Source organism: Oratosquilla oratoria, chromosome 39 (genome assembly GCF_046742065.1).
Source record: "Oratosquilla oratoria isolate Oo_2021 chromosome 39, ASM4674206v1, whole genome shotgun sequence".
Taxonomy (NCBI): Eukaryota; Metazoa; Arthropoda; class Malacostraca; order Stomatopoda; family Squillidae; genus Oratosquilla; species Oratosquilla oratoria.
The window spans coordinates 40,850,769-40,860,768 of NC_134815.1; positions in this window are offsets into that span (position 1 = coordinate 40,850,769).

Below are 10,000 nucleotides of genomic sequence, written 5' to 3' on the forward strand. Positions count from 1 at the left end.
GAGGTCAACACAGATAATAGTTGGAGATCCCTTACGTCTCGTCCTCCAAAGAAGCTTCTGTGTTTACCTCACCACTCTGTCTTGTAAAAACTTTTTTGTGTTACTTAGGTCACAAATAAATAAAGAAAATGTAATGAAATAGTTATAAGTTTGGGTTTGTAAAAATTCTAGGCTGGCCACTAGCATTCTTCCTAATAAAATTTTAGAATTGCAGTAAATGCAATTTATGTCATATTTATAGAGCAATTGGTGCAATTTGGTACTAAAAATCATCTTTTTTTCAAAAGTTGATGACTACAGCCTGAATTACCCTGCTTATTTTATACATGTATGTTCATTTGATATGCTTATAATTTATACTTTCGGCTCTATATGATCCATGTTTTCTAATTGCATATATTTCTATATTTTCAGATGGATTTAAGTTGATGGAGGCACTCCCTTGATCTCTTCTGTAATATATGCGGCAAGTATATAAAGTATATTTGCGAGTATATTTGCTCGAGAAACTCAAGGGACAGCCTAAAAAAAAGTGCAAAAAAAAAAATGGAACTGGAGACCAGAAGGTAGCAGATCTAGAGGTACACCGAAGAAAACATGGAAAGATGGAGTTGAAGAAATCCTGGAGGCAAATGGATTAGGAAAAATAGAGGATTTGAGGGAAGAATGAAGCTTTGAGAGGACAATCTGGAGAAGTGTGCTGGCCCGACTGACAGGCTGAATGCCTACCTGGGAGCAGAAGTAAGAAGTAAGTATATAAAGAAGAGAGGCAAAATATTTTCCTTAGAAACGTCGGTGAAGGTTTGCGAAGCCTACTAGAAGTACTTCGGGATGCCAGTTAGGGACCAGGACAAGCCCTGGGTTCCTCACTTCTGTTGTGAGCACTGTAAGAAGACACTGGAAGGATGGCTGCGAGGTGAGGAAAGGTCTCTGAAATTCTCCAACCCACGGGTCTGGCTAGAACCAACAAACCACTCCACAAACTTTTTTTTTTCATGGTGGATGTCAGCAAGCGGCGGAAATGAAAGAGTGCTGCTGCTGTGCATTACCCAGATCTCTATCATCAATTTATTGCTCCAATTCCTCACTGCTCCAAATATCCCGTGCCAGTACCACCTGCTCCAGATGAAGACCAAGACAGGTGTTTTGATGATGAGGAGATGGATACTGAGGACTTGGCTTACCTCCCTGAGATACCAGAGAAAGTTCCTTACTTCCCATATCTAAAAGAAGTAAATGTCTTGATCAGGGATATGGGTCTGACCAAGTCTAATGCAGAGCTATTCATTTCCAGGATGAACAAGTGGTATTTGGTCAATGAGGGGGTGGAGGTGACAAGTCAGAGAAGTCGGCACGAACCTTTCTCAGGTTTTTACACTCTTAGGGATGTTCTGTTTCTGTCATGATGTGCCTGGACTGTTTGACGTTATTAGGGTGCTATTTGTGCCCAAGGAATAGCGGCTCTTCATGGACAGCTCTACCACAAGTTTGAAGGCTGTCCTCCTCCACAATGGAAACAAGTTCCCAACGCTGCCCCTAGCCCATTTAGTCTACCTGAAGGAAGACTATTACAGTGTGAAAGTCCTCCTGGAAGCTCTACAATACAACCAGTACAACTGGGAAATCATTGGAGACTTTAAGATGGATGCTTTCCTGCTTGGTCTCCAGGGAGGCTTTATCAAATTCCAATGCTTCCTTTGCCTTTGGAACAGCAGAGCCACCTGCGACCACTACAACAGGAAGAACTGGAAGCAGAGAACAGAATCTGTAGTTGAGTCCCGGAACGTCACGTGGGAGCCACTGGTTGATCCCAAGATTGTGCTCATTTCGCCTCTCCACATTAACTTGGGGTTAATGAAGCAGTTCGTAAAGGCTCTCAACCAGGAATCATCCGCTTTTAAGTACCTTTTTGAGTTCTTCCTCAAGTTATCTGAGGTCAAAATCAAAGGTGGGGTTTTTGTTGGACCTCAGATAAAGGTGATTGAGTTTACCGAGTTTTCCAATAATCTCAGTAGGATTGAAAGAACATCATGGAACTGTTTCATAGCAGTTGTCAAGGGCTTCCTGGGCAGCCACAGAGCTAAACACTACAAACAGGTGGTGCAAGATCTAGTAAAGACTTTTGGCGCCATGGGATGCAGAATATCCTTTAAAATTCATATGCTGGACGCTCACATGGACAAATTCAATGACAATATGGGCACCTACTCAGAAGAATAAGACGAGTGATTCCGCCAAGATGTGAATGAGATATAGCAGAGGTACCAGGGTCACTACAATGAGAAAATGATGGGGGACTTTATCTAGGGGCTTGTGCGGGAGTGCGACCTGGACTGCAACCGCAAATTTAGGAAATTCAGTCATTTCTGACGTGTATAAACTGCTCCATAATTATAATTTGTTTTTACTCGTTTGTTTTTATAAGTTTGTGTCGTGAAATTTATATTTACTCTGTTGATTTAATTATAGAAATGATAAATAAAAAAGAAACCTTGAAAAGTGTGAAAATTTCGAAATATCAAAGTTCTGATCACAGACCCAAACTTCTAATTAAATAATAGTGTTTTATATATATATATATATATATATATATATATATATATATATATATATATATATATATATATATATGTATAATGGGTTATAACAAACCAGGAAATTACACTTAGAACCGGGGAACAAAAATCTGTTACACGGTGTAATTCACCACGGAAATGCAATAATACGAGTATACTGGCTATAACCTAAGATTTTTTTTTTTTTTTTTTGTGATTTGATGGTTGAAGACTTCATTTGACTTAAAATTTCAGGATAAATAATTTACGCTTGACACACAAATATGTACATATATATATATATATATATATATATATATATATATATGTGTGTGTGTGTGTGTGTGTGTGTGTGTGTGTGTGTGTGTGTGTGTGTGTGTGTGTGTGTGTGCAAACTGAGTTAAACACCACAGCGTTATCACAATTATTAATTTTCTCTCTAATGTTTTCAATTCTCCTCACTAGAGTTCCAATAGGGGAATTGTGTCCAATCCTCTTGCATTACCCACAGCCCCGACTCCCCCTCCCCCACCTCTGAGAAGGTCAGCTCAGGTCAGGTCGGCGGCTCACACACTAATGTAAGCCTTTCCATGTCACCTTTGAACTTGTTTATAAGGTATATGGAAACGCGTCGACTTGTCCATCATATAAAATGTAGTTGTTTTGTGCCAGTTCGATTGTGTTGATTTGTGATTCATTATCTAGAGAATGACTCCTTGAAGTCAAAACCTCAATTTGTGTGTAATCAAAAATGGATAACTTTTGACAACTCGTTTATGCTCATCCTCCCAAAGGCAGAACTCTAGTGAGGAGAACTGAAAACATTAGAAAGAAAATTAATAATTACGATAACGCTGTGGTGTTTAACTAAATCTGTATTATATATATATATATATATATATATATATATATATATATATATATACATATATATATATATATATATATATATATATATATATATACATATATATATACATCATACATAACAGTTTGTTGCTGAAACTTACGGTCAGACAGCCGAAATGGAAAAATGAAAAATTCAACTCCAAATGAATAAGGTAAGACGGCAACTACTCTACGAAAAACCCAAACGAGGGGTTTCATTTTTCAACGCGGATGAATTTCTGAGTGAGAAGGAAGACATGCCGTATTACATACTTGGAGTTACGTTGAAAAAAAAAGTAAAAAGATGGTCACAGGCCATAAAAGAAAATCTGAGAGAAATATGGCGTCGGTAGAGCGGATTTAGGTTGCCACGAGTCTTGACAGTAAAAGAATTGTTGAATACACACATACATACACACATACACAGACACACACACACACACACACACACACACATATATATATATATATATATATATATATATACACATATACATATATATATATATATATATATATATATATATGTATATATATGAAGAAGGTGGAAGATACGGGTCTACAGGAGTTCCGACTTTATTCCTGACCGGTTTCGTCCTACACTTCTTCAGAGGAACTAGACCCACATCTTCTTTTTCTACCTTCAACTTGTCCCGATGTCTTACCATATATATATACATGTATATATATATATATATATATATATATATATATATATATATATATATATAATATATATACATATATATATATATATCATATACTTACATACATACATACGTGTGTGTGTGTGTGTGTGTGTGTGTGTGTGTGTGTGTGTGTGTGTGTGTGTGTGTGTGTGTGTATTAAGAATTGTCTTGGTACTTATGAAAAAAAAATTTCATTCTTGGTTTGATGGTGAAATATAGGATGGGGGAAGCCTCAACTATTAGACAGAAAAAAGCAGAGTTTATATTCTACAGAATTTGTCCGGTCACGTGTTTGTGCGTGATTATTCATGTGTATGAGTAAAACGAAAAAAAAAATCCCGCAAAAAAATATTAATGAAGAAATAACCCATGTAATGGCCGGTTATACCCGGCAAAAATAACCAGATGGAGATAATGAATTACTGGGGGGATGGGACCTAATCAGAGGGACGGACCTATCAGTCTTGATTATGGCGCCCTTGAATGAGCATATCTGCGAAGTAATGGCGGCCCTAGAACCAGCATATTTTACAAAGTCTTTGCACCCAAATGTTTCAAAAACACCGGATATGGCACTGCGGCAGAAAGACGAATGTAAACGAAAATATAAAAGTAAAAAACCAAAAAGTAAGATAAAAATGCTACGGGAGGAGAACACTGCAACAAATACAGTTTGTATTCCATAACTTGGTTGCTTAGAAAAATATATCAAATGCATAGATACACACCAAAATACACACTCATACACCCAAACAATATACATATGTATATATACATATATATATATATATATATATATATATATAAGGAGACTCTACCTTCCGACTATGATCTCATATTCATGTTTTACTTCTGACATATCTAGAGACACGAGGAGCAATACATAACATTGTCATTAGAAAAGGAAATTCGGACATGGTGTTAATATTAATGAAATAACAATATTCCAACTGTGTTCCATACTGGAGACAAAAATAGACAAATAATACCTTGTGTCTCCTTATCCTTTCCAGAAGATGATGCCTACGAAAGTGTTTCCATGTTGCGTTCACCTATTTATCTCCTTGAAGTTGAATATTCATTCCCTGAGCGATGTACGGGGATAAAAAATCGCCAGGCGGCAGAAAAACTAAAAGAAAGATTACCTGAGAGGCATTACAACCTCACTAGGCTTTTTTTTCCTCCGATTGTTGGAGCAAATTTGCAGTCGACAGATTTCGAGAAGGGATCTGATATGGTGGAGGAAAATCATTTTCTTCCAGCATATCAAATGACATTCTATGTAAATTGTTGAGAAAGCAAAAGAGTTTGCCGTTGTGATTTGACGGGGGAAATAGTTCTGGAAGTGGAACCGCCGATTAATCGGAGGTCGGAGGTAAAATAGCCCAGTGTGATAGCCCCTTTACTGAGGTTTCTACGGAGACGAATGAAACCACTCGGTATGGAAGGGGTCTCGGTCGGGTCACGTGACCTTCAACTGGGTCACCAAGAGCTCTGCTCTACGCATCAGTTAAGGGTTCGAATCCCGCACTTCTTTACGCATTAGTTACAGTAACACGGTAATTGCATCTGATTATCCCTATACGTTGGTGGCGTAATCGATAGCGTGTTGGTCTCTCATTCACAAAGTTGTGGGTTCAAATCCTACACTCCCCTCCGATTCCTAGTAAATACATTTAGTTACTTGCTCCAACAGTCCAAACTCTTAACAGACTACTCAGCACCTCCTGGCGTAGGCTCCTCACTTTTCAAATCTACGAGTACGGGCTAATGACCCCAGGTTGTTGGCTTGAACCAACAAACCAACCAATGGTTTAGCATCCCAGAGTGAGTAATGAGTGAAACGGAACACCAGGACAGAGCAACAGCAATTATTGGACGTTAAACAGTAACTGATGATGACATCAATTAAACGGACTGTGCGCGTAATGCAGATCGGGCGCCATCACCGACTCCTGACCCATTACCGCCCGAGGCTGGACGGTCGATCCGTGACGTAGCCACGTCGACATGTGGTTGCCGCGTTTTATACTACAGCGTTAAACGACAGTCTTGAACAAAAGCTTGTTTCCCCCTCAGACCCAACATATAGTTGGGGGAAGAACATGAACATATACACAGACCTACACACACACACACACACACACATACACACACACACACACACACACACAAACACACAAACACACAGTTCCGAGTGTGTGTGTGTGTGTGTGTGTGTGTGTGTGTGTGTGTGTGTGTGTGTGTGTGTGTGTGTGTGTGTGTGTGTGTGTGTGTGTGTGTGTGTGATTCTCCATGGTTTATGGGTCATGTGTTGGACTCGTGATCAACAGCTATTTTCCTCCCGGAAGAGCTCAGAGCTCGTATATGACCGATCTATGGGTAATGCTGTGACCTTACACGCACACACACACCCAACTCCCCGCCCACGAGAGTTGGAGTAACAACCCGCAGCGCAGCAATACTGAAATTATTTCAGCCCTGGGCGGGATTCGAACCCGGACCTCCGTAGTGGCAGCCGGGAACTCTACCAACCGCGCCACGAGGTGTGTGTGTGTGTGTGTGTGTGTGTGTGTGTGTGTGTGTGTGTGTGTGTGTGTGTGTGTGTGTGTGTGTGTGTGTGTGTGTGTGTGTGTGTGTGTGTGTGTGTGTGTGTGTGTGTGTGTGTGTGTGTGTGTGCGTGTGTGTGCGTGTGTGCGTGTGTGTGCGTATGTGTGCGTGTGTGTAGATGCGTCTCCCTTCCAACCCACACAGAAACATGACCTGAGGTGTCTAAAAAGATAGAAGAAATGTAGGGGAGAATGGAAAAAAAAAATGACGAGATGAGGCAGATAAAGGTAAAAGAGAGGCCGCAAGTGCCAATTCCGAGAAAGAGGGGGAGAAGAGGAAGAGGGAAATGGGAATGAGAGGTAAAACGAAGGAGAGGTCAGCAAATGAGAAATATCGAGATGGTGAAGTTATAGAAAAGGGAGTTATTGGGGGGTGAGGGTGAGGGATAGAAGGGGAGACAAAGTGAAGGAGAGAGAGAGAGAGAGAGAGAGAGAGAGAGAGAGAGAGAGAGAGAGAGAGAGAGAGAGAGAGAGAGAGAGAGAGAGAGAGAGAGAGAGAGAGAGAGAGGGGGGGGGAAGGAGAGAGAAATAGGGAGGGAAAGAGGGAGAGGGGGAGAGAGGGAGAGGAGAGAGGGAGGGAGAGGAAGGGAAAGGGAGGGAGGGAGAGAGCGGGAGAGAGAGAGCGGGAGGGAGAGGGCGGGAGGAGGGAGAAGGCGGGAGAAGGAGCGAGATGGAGGCATAGAGAGGGAGAGGAAGGGAAAGGGAGGGAGAGGGAGAGAGAAGGAGGCAGAGGGAGGGAAAGGAAAGGAGAGGGAGGGAGAGTGGGAGAGATTGAGAGAGAATGAGGCAGAAGGAAAGGGAAGGAGAGGGAGGGAGGGAGAGGGAGGGAGAGGGAGGGAGAGAGTGGGAGAGAGAGGGAGAAATTGGGAGAGAGAGAGGGAGAAATTGGGAGAGACTGAGAGAGAAGGAGGGAGAGGGAGAGAGAGAGAGAATTCTCCAGCAGCGAAATAAAAAAAGATGAAGAGAATGGATGATCTGAAGAAGATGAGGAGGAAGAGAATGAGGGACAAATGACAATGGAAAAAAGGTGAAGAGGAAGGGAGAGAGGAAAAGTCTACGGGAAGCGGACAGAATACATGATGGGCTCTTAGATTAGAACCATGCCTGACAATTCTTTTTCTTTTCTTTTTAAGCTTTATCCGTCTAACATTAAATTATTTCTCTCTTCTCTTGGGCAAACGCGGATCGGACGCCAAGGGTATCGCATTTGAAGCCAACTTTCTCAAAACACATTTCTTGACCATTAGAAAATATATATCCTCTGGGTGATGAAGACATATATACAGAAAAACTAAATTACCCATTTCACCTACATACCATGCAGAAGTTCGATCCTGTGTAGGCAATAAACATAATTGAAATTGCTCATACTAATCATACACAGACATACGTAGAAAGGTAACTGACCTACATATCATAAAGGTCATGCAAAATTTATATCTTGTGGAAGCAATACACATAATTGATATTCTTCAATCCTTGAGTCCAGATTCCAACTTCAGTTCTGTGTTAACTTCATCAAGATTATACGAACAGACAACAGGAACCGAAGTTCAAACCTTGCATAGTTCAAGGCCTGGATTGGTTATACCGTATTTCCCGGCGTATAAGTCGTTTTTTTTTTCTTTCTTTTTTTTATGCATCGCAAAATCTCCCTGCAGTGGCAGTGTAATAGAGTATAGTTCGAAGTTTTATGATTCATTTACATAAACACCTAAGCAATATGCTGTTATGCCTACCATTTATTTTTTATTTGTTTATTGTTATTCATTATTTATCCGTATGTTTATAATTTATCATTATTTATCTATATAATTATTTTTCATTACTATTTTTCCCGCATATATATATATATAAAAATATATATATATATATATATATATATATATATATATATATATATATATATATATATTGCTAAGCATAAAGAGCATCACAGTATAAATAACAGAATCCCTCTTATGTCGCAAACATCTTACGGTAGTTTAACGAAATTTATGATAAAAGCATGCAGAGTAATACCTACGATGTACACACTAACACAAATGAGTTTTGAGAATTCATCTTAAGGTTTGTGAGGGCTATATCTCACAGGAGCACAGCAGGATTTAGAGGCGACAGCACACTGGGCTCCCCCAGCACACCGCTTAGTCTGCTCTACTTGTTCTTTCGGAAATAATTCAGCGAATCTAAATCACTGAGGCGGTCATGGAGTACACTATTTCATCGGCTGGTGGTCGTCCCAAACGAAGATGTGTTACATCGTTTACTAAATAAATGCGTTGCGAGGACCCCATACGAGGACATAGTACAAGCACTTACATAAGAACATAAGAATGGAGATGACTGCAAGTGGCCATCAAGTCTGCACTGGGTAGTTCCTTGTCCTTTACCACATGTCATCCCTATCCATGATCTCATTTTCTCTTAAAACCAATTGTTTCAGCCCATACTACATGGTTACTATATAGGAGTGAAGGAGATTGCAAGAGACCATAAGGCCTACACTAGGCAGTTCCATGTCCCTTACCTATCATCCCTATTCATAAAATCATCTAACCGTCTCTTAAAACGACAAATTGTCTCAGCGCTCACCACGTGGTTATTAAGTCTATTCCATTTGTTAACCACTCTCCTGGCAAACCAATTCTTGCCTAACAACCCATTCAAGAGCATTTACATTTTCTTTTACCCGCCGACATGTGATTTATATTCATTGGATGGGGATTCACGGGGTTAACCCATCAGTCCCCGTGTCGCACTCCTGTGATCTTGATCTGGCTAGATCATGACGATTCTATTCAGTTTATCGATGACGATTTAAGACGGAAATAGGCAAGAACTGGTTTACCAACAATGGTTAACAAATGGAATAGGCTTAGTAACCATATAGTGAGCATAAAAGAAACTATCGCTTGTTTTAAGAGTTTAGATAACTTTATGGAAAGGGGTGATAGGGGGTGAGGGACACAGAACTGCCTAGTGTAGGCCTTATGGTCTCTTTCAGTCTCCTCCATTATGGTTTGTAGGCCGTAGTCCCACTCTTCAGTTGCATAATAGCCAGAACCAGGCTTATCTATTAAGTCACCGTGATGAAAGGATTATGTACAGTCACGACCAAAAGTTTTGATCTACGTTACAGGTTTCACACCAAAAGATTTTTTGTCGAATATATAAAATATTTTTCTTATTGTTAAGTAACTTTTTGAACAGATAAAATTTTCAAATAATTTGAATTTTGTATAATGGAAAACTCTAG